We start from the raw sequence: 10823 nt of genomic DNA, 5'->3' as shown, positions 1-10823 counted from the left end.
CGTCCGTGTATAATAAGACACAGACTGCGGAGAACAGTACAACAGGTGTTTACTCAACGTGGCTCACACTGCAACTGATCTGTACAGATTACTACTCAGTGCTATATACAGGTGTGGTCACTGCCGGTACTGCAGTATACATGAGCTGTAAAACATAGTTCCCCCCTTAAAGGTATATATATTACACTGGCGGTTATGTGCCACCTTTGCCTGCAAGAGAAAGGGAAGTGTGTCCGTGAGTTTAGTGTGTTTGGGTGATGTGCCTGCCGTGGTTGAATAGCTGGCTGTGTATACAAGGTATGAGATATGGGGGTTGTCTTGCAGCAGTGGTGTGTGTGGCACTGAGGTGAAGCTATGATTGTAAGGTATGAGTGGTGATTGCTAGAGATTGTTGGTAGGTGAGTGATGGGGTTGTGGTGCATTGAGCAGTGTGTGAGGCTAGTGGTGCAGTTGGTGGGATATGGCATGTGAAGATGCATTCGCTCACCTTGACCACTCGTGTGAGGTCATTAAACTTCTTGCAGCACTGGATCCAGGTCCTGGTGACAATACTTGTGGCACTGACAGCTTGTGCTATCTCCTCCCACAGCCTTCTGGCCTACTGCCTGGATGGCCTCCTTCCCACCCTGCGGGTAGAGGACCTCACAATGTCTTTGTACCCTCAGGACCAAGGCCTCCAGTGCTGCTTCCGAAAACCTCCTCGCCTTCCCTTGTGCCTGTTGGGCCATGACTTCATGCACACTGACAATGAGGTGTTTCTGCAACAAAGCACCTCCCCTTTAAGTAGTGCAGAGAGCCTAGGCCAATTTTTATTGGTCAGTAGACTGTACCCGATATTGGCCCCCCTGTTGCGCGCTAAGCCAATCAGCAGTGCGTTTAGCACTGAGATCAGCGCTACATCATTATAATGAGCGGACAGCACGAATTTTACGTGCTGTCTGCACCACTTTGAACAGGCATTGGGACATCACGCATTACGCTGCCCGCCACCGTTTTTGGGCCAAATTGAATTTCACCCCGTGTCTTCACTTTTAAGTCTTCAGTTTCAGTTCCTAGTTCCAGTTCTTTTAGTAATTCTTGTAGTCTTTGTAGTAGAAGGTGTAGGAGTACTTTCTCTAGTACAGGTAGAAGGGCATCTCTGCAAAATTGAAAAGTGCAATCCTGACACAGAGGGAGAAAGGTTACAGAAGCTAAGATTGTATGGCTACACCAGCCAGATACAAAAAAAAAGATTAGCATTTATATAGCGCCTTTCATGACCTCAGGACATCCCAAAGCTTTTTACAGTCAATGAAGTACTTTTGAAGTGTAGTCACTGTTGTAATGTAGGAAATGCGGCAACCAATTGTGCACAGCAAGCTCCCACAAACAGCAATGTGATAATGACCAGATATTCTGTTTTTTAGTGATATTTGTTGAGGGATAAATATTGGCCAGGACACCGGGGATAACTTCCCTGCTCTTCTTCGAAATCGCCATGGGATCTTTTACATCCACTTGGGAGAGCAGACTGGGCCTCGGTTTTACGTCTCATCCAAAAAACTGCACTGGAGTGTCAGCCTAGATTTTTGTGCTCAAGTCTCTGGAGTGGGACTTGAACCCACAACCTTCTGACTCAGAGGCAGGTATACGTGTGTCAAGATCAAGAAAGGTGAGATTAAAGTCAGCTCGTCCATTAAAGCAGCATGGATGGTGAATTTACCCAGAAACAGAGGATCCAGAAGGAATAGGTATCACCTCTACAACCAAAGGTTCATAACTCAGGCATCTCAGAAGGTTAACACCATCCTCCCAGAGGAAAGTGTTACAACCAGTTCATTTACACCAACTCATAAGGTCAAGGTCATATAAATTCTGTAAATATTGCAAACTGCAAGCATGTAGACAATGTAGCTTGCAATATTTATAGGGGTATCTAATGCATTTAACTTGTCAGCGATCTAGGGAGTCTAATCCTAAATTAATCTCACCAATTTACATCAATCTTAGATACTGATCTCAACTGTAAATTTATAATCACCTAGCAATAAATGCCGAATTACTATGACATAACTGAACTGCCTTTGTAACCTTTGTTTTTTGTTAATTAGGCCTACCCACTATTTATTTGCATACTTGATGTTTATGTTTAAGTGCTGCTAACTGATTCTAAGATTAATAAGCAGTTATTAGTTCATTACTTTGTTGTCTGACTTCTTCCTTGCTAACTGGCACGAAAGGATTACTTCATTCACTCCATAGCTTGTGCTGATCCTGGCATGTCGTGTAGCATGGCGGTTTCCCTCATCTCATCAAATTACCGTACGCCTGTCAATATGGGCCAGCATAAACTGTGTAAGATTATAATCAATTTACTTATTAATTTGTCTATTGACACTTATTTTCATGTGGTTGCTAATTTGTTTATTAACACTTACGCACACACACACATATATATATAATAATTAGAATTAGCTTACAAAGCAACCAATCATAACCAGCTTAGCGAAAAGACTGATGGGAAAAACACTGATAACTTGACATTTTTATCACAGTAGACTATAGCTGAACAAAACACAGTGAAAAAGCATGAAGTCACAGACCTTCGAAAGGGGGGAGTTGTAATAATTCGAGAAAAACAAGGCACAGCTGGGGCTAGAGCCTATTCAACCATAGAAACCAGACTGATAAGGGAGGTTCACTAGACAGATAAGTAGGGGCCCATGTGCCACAATAACATCTCTTGAAATAGGTGTTTTTCAGTGGAAAGTAACAGAAGGGGAGGGACAGCATCCGATCAGAGAGGAGAAGAGAGAACTTATTAGGGGAGAAAGGGAAATTGAGTGATAGATCCGAGGGAAGCTCCATAGATTTGAATTGAAAGAGATGGTATAAGAAAGGGACACCAGCAGGGGTTAAGTGTAGAAGTTAACAGAGGAGGATTCAAGTAATTTTCGGAGACAATCAGAGGCTAAACAAGCCTGGAGGCACGGCTAGAGAGGGATGCAGATAATTCTTACGACTTTTACCCAAGGCATAAACGGGGTAATATAACTCTTAAACTGCCGCTTAAGATATAGTAATTGTATTGATCCTTGCTTGTTCTGAATAAACTTTTAACCACTGCCACCAATTTGGGTCAATGCAGAATCATTTGGAATCAAAGATCTCACAAAGGGATTCTTATAGCTGCCCCAGTAGAAGACACCCCCAGAAAACGGTGGGAAGGTGGAGACAGGACAGAGTGCATCCCCAAGTAACATTTTGTCCTGACCTGCCCCAGATCCACCAAAAAAATCAGTGCAGGCGGGGTGGAAAGACTAGGTCTGAGTGTCAGTGATCGATTTGGTCATGAGTGGCCTTACGGATTCTGTCCTAACCTTACGTCCATGCATGCCGCATGCACACTTCCAGCAGTATCATCGAGTAGTAATTAGGAGCAACAATCCTGGCCAATTTCTGCTACTTAAAGTATGTGTGTACATAAAGCTGATTTTCTATAGAAAGCTGATATTTATGTGTCCACATCAGGCTGATATTCATATGCTATAAATTTTCAAGTATAATAGCCCAGATTTTCCTGGGAACTGGTGCTATTTAATGGTGGATCTACATTATAGGGAACCTTTAGTGGCACAAAAGAGGACATTATGGATTAAGTGACTTGCGCCATTAATTATGCCACTCCCTATTTACCTGGGAATTTTACTCTGCCATTACTGTTAAGTCTGTGTGTTCTAGTTGTAATTACTAACACAGACTACAAGATTAAAGTTCAACAGGTCTTTACTGGTTGGAGGTCGGGACTATACTAAATACAATATTACTACACAGTGCTTATATACCGGTGATCACCACCGGTATTACGTATACAGCAGCCAGAGAAAGTAGTACATCTCTTAAGGTGGAACAGGCTTAAGTTCTCTTAAGGTGGAACAGGTTACATACACCACAATCCTCCCTTTTTAGCTTAACAGTCATATCCCCATTTAACATAACATAATAACATATATAACTTCAGGTATAAACAGTTCAAAGGTTCAGTCTCTCAGGAGGCCTTCTGATTCGGTTTGGATAACGCCTTTCAGTGGTCTCTGATTCCTGTTGCTGAGGTGACTCCTCTAGTTGGTCTCCCATGCATTGGGTGTTATCATCATCAGGTACATTCCCTGCCGAGGTAGATGCTTCAGGTTCATTAACGTCTTCCACAGTTGTCTCTGTCGCAACCATGGGTTCGACCCTTGCTCTCGATTCTACCAGTTGATCCGCATGGCGCCTTATCACATTGTTACCAATATCTACTGTGTACATCAGAGGTCCTTGTCTGGCCTGAATTGTTCCGGACTGCCATTTTTTGTTTCCATAGCCCCTTGCCAACACTGGTTGTCCTACGTCGAAACTTCGAGTGGTCTTGTTATTAATATGCCGGAACTGTTTGTTTTCCACTTCCCTCCGCACATTTGGTTTTAACAAGTCCAACCTGGACCGCAACCTCCTGTTATAAAACATCATGGCAGGACTTTGGTTAGTCACTGCATGAGCGGCGTTTCGATATGCCATTAGGAAATTGTCCACCTTGTGCTGTAGCGGAATCTGATCATCGTTCATGGCCTTTATTGCCTTTTTGAATGTTTGGACAAATCTCTCGGCCAACCCGTTTGTCGCCGGATGATATGGGGCAGAGGTATAATGTTTCACCCCATTCTTCTTTAAGAATTTTTGGAATTCTTCCGACACGAACTGTGGTCCGTTGTCCGAACAGATCTGTTCTGGCAATCCGTTCCTTGCGAATATTGTTCTTAACACCGCAATTGTCTTTTCTGAAGTAGTGGTATTCATCTTGATCACTTCTGGCCATTTGGAATGTGCGTCCACCGCAATTAGGAACATGGAGTCCATGAATGGACCAGCAAAGTCAATATGTACACGTTGCCATGGGGCTGAAGGCCATTCCCATGGGTGTAGTGGTGCGATCGGAGGTGCATTTTGCACTTTTTGGCACCCAGCGCAGCTTTTCGTCAACTCCTCTATCTGTTGGTCAATACCCGGCCACCATACATAAGCCCTAGCAAGACTTTTCATCTTAACTCCCCCCAGATGACCTTCATGCAGTTCTTTTAGAACTCTTTCCCTTAACTTGGGAGGAATAATCACTCTTGTCCCGTACATCAAAGTACCATGGCAGACGGACAGCTGGTCTCGCCTTGCCGAGAATGCCGGTAACAGAGGATCACCACGTGTTGGCCATCCTTTCACTGTCACCTCGTAGACTCTGGACAGTGTCGGGTCGTTCCTGGTTTCTCTTTCAATACTTGCATTGGTGACTGGTAAACACTCGATGATGGTCGAATGAAATAACTCAACAGGGTCAACTTTCGTCGTTTCTTCTTCTTCAGGTAGTGGCAGGCGCGACAGCCCATCAGCATTGCCATGCTGCTTCGTACCTTTGAATTCTATTTGATATTCATGTGCCCCTAGGAAAAGGGACCATCTCTGGAGACGCTGTGCTGTCATCACTGAAACACCCTTCTTAGGGTTAAAAATGGATACCAACGGCTGATGGTCTGTCAGAAGTGTGAATTTTTGGCCCTGCAGGTAATGATTAAACTTCTTCACTCCCCATACAAGGCTGAGAGCCTCCCTAACGATCTGCGCATAGTTGCGCTCAGCGGAGGTCAATGATCTGGATGCAAACGCGACTGGCCTTTCCGTGCCATTTGGCAACTTGTGTGAGAGTACTGCCCCAATACCATATGGAGAAGCATCACAAGCCAACCGAATAGGCAGTGTCGGGTTGAAGTGAGCCAACACTTCCTCTGAGGTGATCAATTCTTTGCTTTTGCGAAATGCCTTCTTACAGTTTTCGCTCCATTCCCATGGTACCCCCTTCTGTAAAAGAGCGTTTCGCGGGTGCAGTACCGTGGATAGATTTGGTAGAAATTTATGGTAATAGTTAATCAATCCTAGAAACGACCTCAACTGAGAGACATTATCCGGAGCGGGAGCCTTTACAACTGCCTCTATCTTGTCAGGAGACTTATGAAGCCCCTCCCGGTCAATGACATGACCACAGTACGAGATCCGCTTCTGGAAGAACTCATATTTCTGCCGATTAACTCTAAGTCCATACTCTTTCAGTCTGTTGAGCACCAGTTCCAAGTTTGCGAGGTGTTCTTCATCACCATCACCTGTAATCAGAATATCGTCCAGGTAACATTGTGTGCCTGGAATTCCCTGTAATACCTGCTCCATGGCCTTCTGCCAAATTGCTGGAGCCGATGCCACTCCAAAAACCAGCCTATTGTACCGGTACAAACCTCGATGCGTGTTGATCGTGAGGTATTGGCGTGACTCTTCTTCAACCTCCATCTGCAAGTATGCCTGCGCCAGGTCTATCTTGGTGAAGTGTTTCCTGCCAGACAACGAAGCAAAAATATCCTCAATCCGCGGAAGCGGATACTGCACCGTGTGAAGCACCGGATTAACGGTGATTTTGAAATCTCCACAGATGCGAACCTTCCCTGGTTCTCCTGGCTTGTTGCTCGAAGGACGTTTCATAACGGGAACAATGGGCGTAGCCCACTCACTCCAATCTACCTTAGACAGTACACCTGAATGTTCTAGCGCTTCCAGTTCCGCTTCTACAGTAGGTCGCATTGCATAGGGTACCGGTCTGGCTTAAAAAATTTTTGGGTGTGCATGTTCATCAATCTTGATGTTTGCCGTAATTCCTCTCAGTGTTCCCAGTCCCTGCTGGAACACCTCTTTAGCATCATCCAATATTTTGGACAATCGTTTAGGTTTGACATCTGTTTCCCCGGAATCTACCGTTAGTGCCTTCAAGGAGTGCCAGTCCATATTCATTTTCCTAATCCACTCCCGTCCCAGTAGTGGTGGACCTCCTTCAGGTAGCACATATAAGTCCATTACTTGGCTTTCTTCGCCCTTGTGGACCACTTTTACCTCTATCTTTCCGATGGGGTACACTCTTTGCCCCGTGTATGTTTTCAATATAATCTCCGTATCCCGTAGGGGAATATGTTGGAATAACCTTTTGTAATCTTTCTTATTCATGACCGTCAATGCCGATCCAGTGTCCAATTCCATCTTTACTTGGACTCCTGCTATCTGAAGGGTGACCCAAATTGTCTGGAGATCTGCATCCTTACCAACGTTGTGTACTCTTAAGCTACCCAGTTCATTACTGCTAGCATCTGAATCTGACTTCTGTTCGGTCGAACTGTTCTTTGTCACCTTGTGTACCTTTATGTATTTTCCTTGCGGTGACTTTTTGTTGCTGGTCTTCTTTCCTGACCGGCATACTTTAGCTATGTGGTCAAGCCTGCCACACGTTCTGCATTCTTGGTTTTTAAACCAACACTGGTTCTGATCGTGCGTTGTCTTTCCACAACGATAACATTTTACAGTACTCAAACCCAATTTATTTGTACTGAGTTCCGGTGACCGTAGCTGCATTACTGCCGTGCCTCTTGCTGCGGCTTCGTGTGCTGCTGCCATAGTGACCGCTTTCTCAAGCGTCAGCTCATTCTCCTCGAGCAGTCGCTTTTGTGTATCTTCTTTTAATAAACCACACACAAATTTATCTCGTAGCGCCTCTGTCAGTCTCGTTCCAAACTGACAGTACTTTGCTAGCTTACGCAATTCCATTAAATATTCAGCATTGCTTTCATCCTTCAGCTGCCTTCTGCTGTAAAATTTTAATCGTTCCGCTAGCATCAGCGGCGTGGGGTTTAGATGATTTTTCAGGACAGTAACAATCTCCTCGAACGTCTTATCCGCCGGTTCATCTGGTGATAAAAGGTGTTTCAATTGCCCGTATGTCTTCGCACCCATTAAGTTTAATAATGTTAGTGCTTTCTCTTCATCTGGGATTTTATTTGCTTTACAATAATTTTGTATGCGTTCTACATACATGGCCCAATCTTCGATGTCGCTATCAAAGGTATTAATGTTCCCATGTTTAGGCATCGTTGCAATTTATTTTTATTTTTATCCAAGATGGCGGCTTCCCGCTCTTGTCTTCGTCCTCCGCCTACAAAATGGCGGTTTTCCCGCGCTTGGCGGTCTTCACCCGTCCCCCGACGCTGTCTCCGCTTCACCGCGGCTCTCGCGCCTTCAGTTGCCCCAGACGCTGCGCCTTTTTAGCCCGAATGCGGCCCGGCCCTTATCACCAGCCGCGATCGATGTCCCCGCACTGCGCCTTTCGGCCCGAATGCGGCCCGGCCCTTATCTCCGGTCGCGATCGATCTCACCACCCTTATTCCTCCGTCTTCCCTCCCCGTCTGTACAGCCAACGTGGCCGACTTTCTGGTCGCGTCGCTGCCCGGCTTACCCACCACCGAGGTAGAAAGAAGATAGCTGACAGCCGCTGATGGAGGCTTCGAGTTCAGGATGTCTTCTGCACTCTGGTTTCTCGATGTCTGCCGCGCGACGTGTCTTCCAGCAGGGTGATGAGGGTGGAAGCCTCTCTTCGACGTCCGTTCTGTGGACGAAGCCGCCGTGGATATAAACTGCCGCAGGGTAAGAATCGGACTCGTCGCCACTGTTAAGTCTGTGTGTTCTAGTTGTAATTACTAACACAGACTACAAGATTAAAGTTCAACAGGTCTTTACTGGTTGGAGGTCAGGACTATACTAAATACAATATTACTACACAGTGCTTATATACCGGTGGTCACCACCGGTATTACGTATACAGCAGCCAGAGAAAGTAGTACATCTCTTAAGGTGGAACAGGCTTAAGTTCTCTTAAGGTGGAACAGGTTACATACACCACAATTACCATCACCGAAAACAGTTAGAAGGTAATTATCACAGCTCAATCCCCATTATAATCAATAGTGATCGACATTTCCCTTCATCTAATCCCGTTTTCACGCCGCTGCCACTTAGACTGGCAAATAATGATCTAATTGGCCTGGCAGCAGCATGATTTATTGCTCCAAGATCAGGTTTAAATTGCCAGTTGTTAGAAATGTATTACTGTTGCAAAGATTAAACAATGAGGATCTTTGAGTATCCACTTCCTGCACCTGGGATTTTTAACTTTAAATTTGCCACGCCATATGCCCATTCAATTTATGACATTGTTTTCAGAATTTAAAAGACCCCTTCTCTGTTTTCCCACAGTGCTCAACATTACTAAAGCCACTAACACAACATATCTTTTCTCATGAGTCTAATTTGCTTATTAAACACTATTGTTTCAATAAGTTATGAATAAATTGACTAACATACACCTCAAAAATATTACGGCCTGGAGTTTCTGCTCGATTGCGCTGGTTTATTCGGCACAATTCCCCTGATATAGGTGTAACCGGCGCAAAAGATCGGGAATTCTAAGCGCAAATTGCGTACTGCGCTAGAAGCAGATCCCGCCCATAAACCTGGCCACGTCTTTAGGGTGAATCAATCTCCATTGGGAGTTTCTGCTAATTGCGCTCTTTTGCAGGCCTTCGAGGAGGCTCCAAAAAGTAAGCTCGATCTTTTGGACGCAAATTTTGAAAGGTTTTGAATTTTTTTTTAAATTTAAAAAGGAACTGTTTACTTTTCCCAATCTAACTAGAAAATAGTTTTGTATATTTTTTAAGTCATTTAAAATTGAGTTACTCACAGGTGGTGGATTGACACTGAAAGCTTATTTTTTGTGATAAACCCATTTTCAGCTGTGTTAATCAAACAGCACCAAGTTACCACTCTTAAATATAATAAGGAATAAAAAAATAACAGAAAATGCTGGAAACACTCAGCAGGTCAGGCAGCATCGAGGAGATAGAAACATAGTTAATGTTTCAAGTCAAGGACCCTTCGTCAGATCTCGAAAAGGTTAGAGAAGAGAGATTTTTAAGCAAGTGCAGGACAGGGTCAGGAAGGAGGGGAGGAAAGAACAAAGGGAGAGACAGGTAGACCCAGCTACCAAGAGAGGACAGGATATGCTCTCACTGCAGTCAGGGAGTGGTGGAGACAGAGATGCACTTCCTCACAGCTTGTAGAAAATATCAGGGCATAAGGGAGAATTTCTACCCAAAATTCACAAAAATATGCCCGGAATTCAGAAATTTGAATGACGACCAAAAACTCCCATACCTACTAGGGGAAGAGAGAAATTGTGTAACCTTAGCGGCACACTATGTTACAGCTTGCCATAAACAGAGGGACAACCACTAAATATAAGAAAAGAGTATATACAAATTATATGAATGTATATTTATACACTCAGGGATATATCTGTTTATACACTGTATGGATAGATCTGTATTTTTGTGTTCAACCATGAATGTTTTTCGATGCTTTGGCAACATAAGATGTACCTTGTCATGCCAATAAAGCGATTTGAATTGAATTGAATTGAAATTGACTGTGGAAGGCAGGAGAGATTGACTGACAAAAGGGGTGATGCTGCAAGGCAAAAAGAGATGGTAATGGGACAAGTTATAAAAACAAATGACGACTCTAAATGAGGTGTAAATGGCGATGGCAGAATCATCAACAGCCTTACCATGTGAGAAAACAAGGGGAAAAAAATATAGGGGCCGAGGTTATTGTCTGAAATTATTGAACTCGATGTTGAGTCCAGAAGGCTGTAAAGTGTCTAATCGAAAGATGAGGTGCTGTTCCTCGAGCTTACGTTGAGCTTCATTGGAACAGTGCGAGAGGCTGAGGACCGAGAGATCAGAGTGGGAGTGGAGCGGAGAATTAAAGTGACAGGCGACCGGAAGCTCGGGGTCACGCTTACAGACTGAATGGAGGTGTTCCGTAAAGCGGTCACCCAATCTACGTTTGGTCTCCCCAATGTAGAGGAGACCACATCGTGAGCAGCGAAT

This window comes from Somniosus microcephalus, chromosome 2 (assembly GCF_052327205.1).
Source record: "Somniosus microcephalus isolate GS21.2 chromosome 2, FLI_Smic_1.0, whole genome shotgun sequence".
Lineage (NCBI taxonomy): Eukaryota > Metazoa > Chordata > Chondrichthyes > Squaliformes > Somniosidae > Somniosus > Somniosus microcephalus.
The sequence above is the reverse complement of the archived record's forward strand: the minus strand, read 5'-3'. Positions refer to the sequence as shown.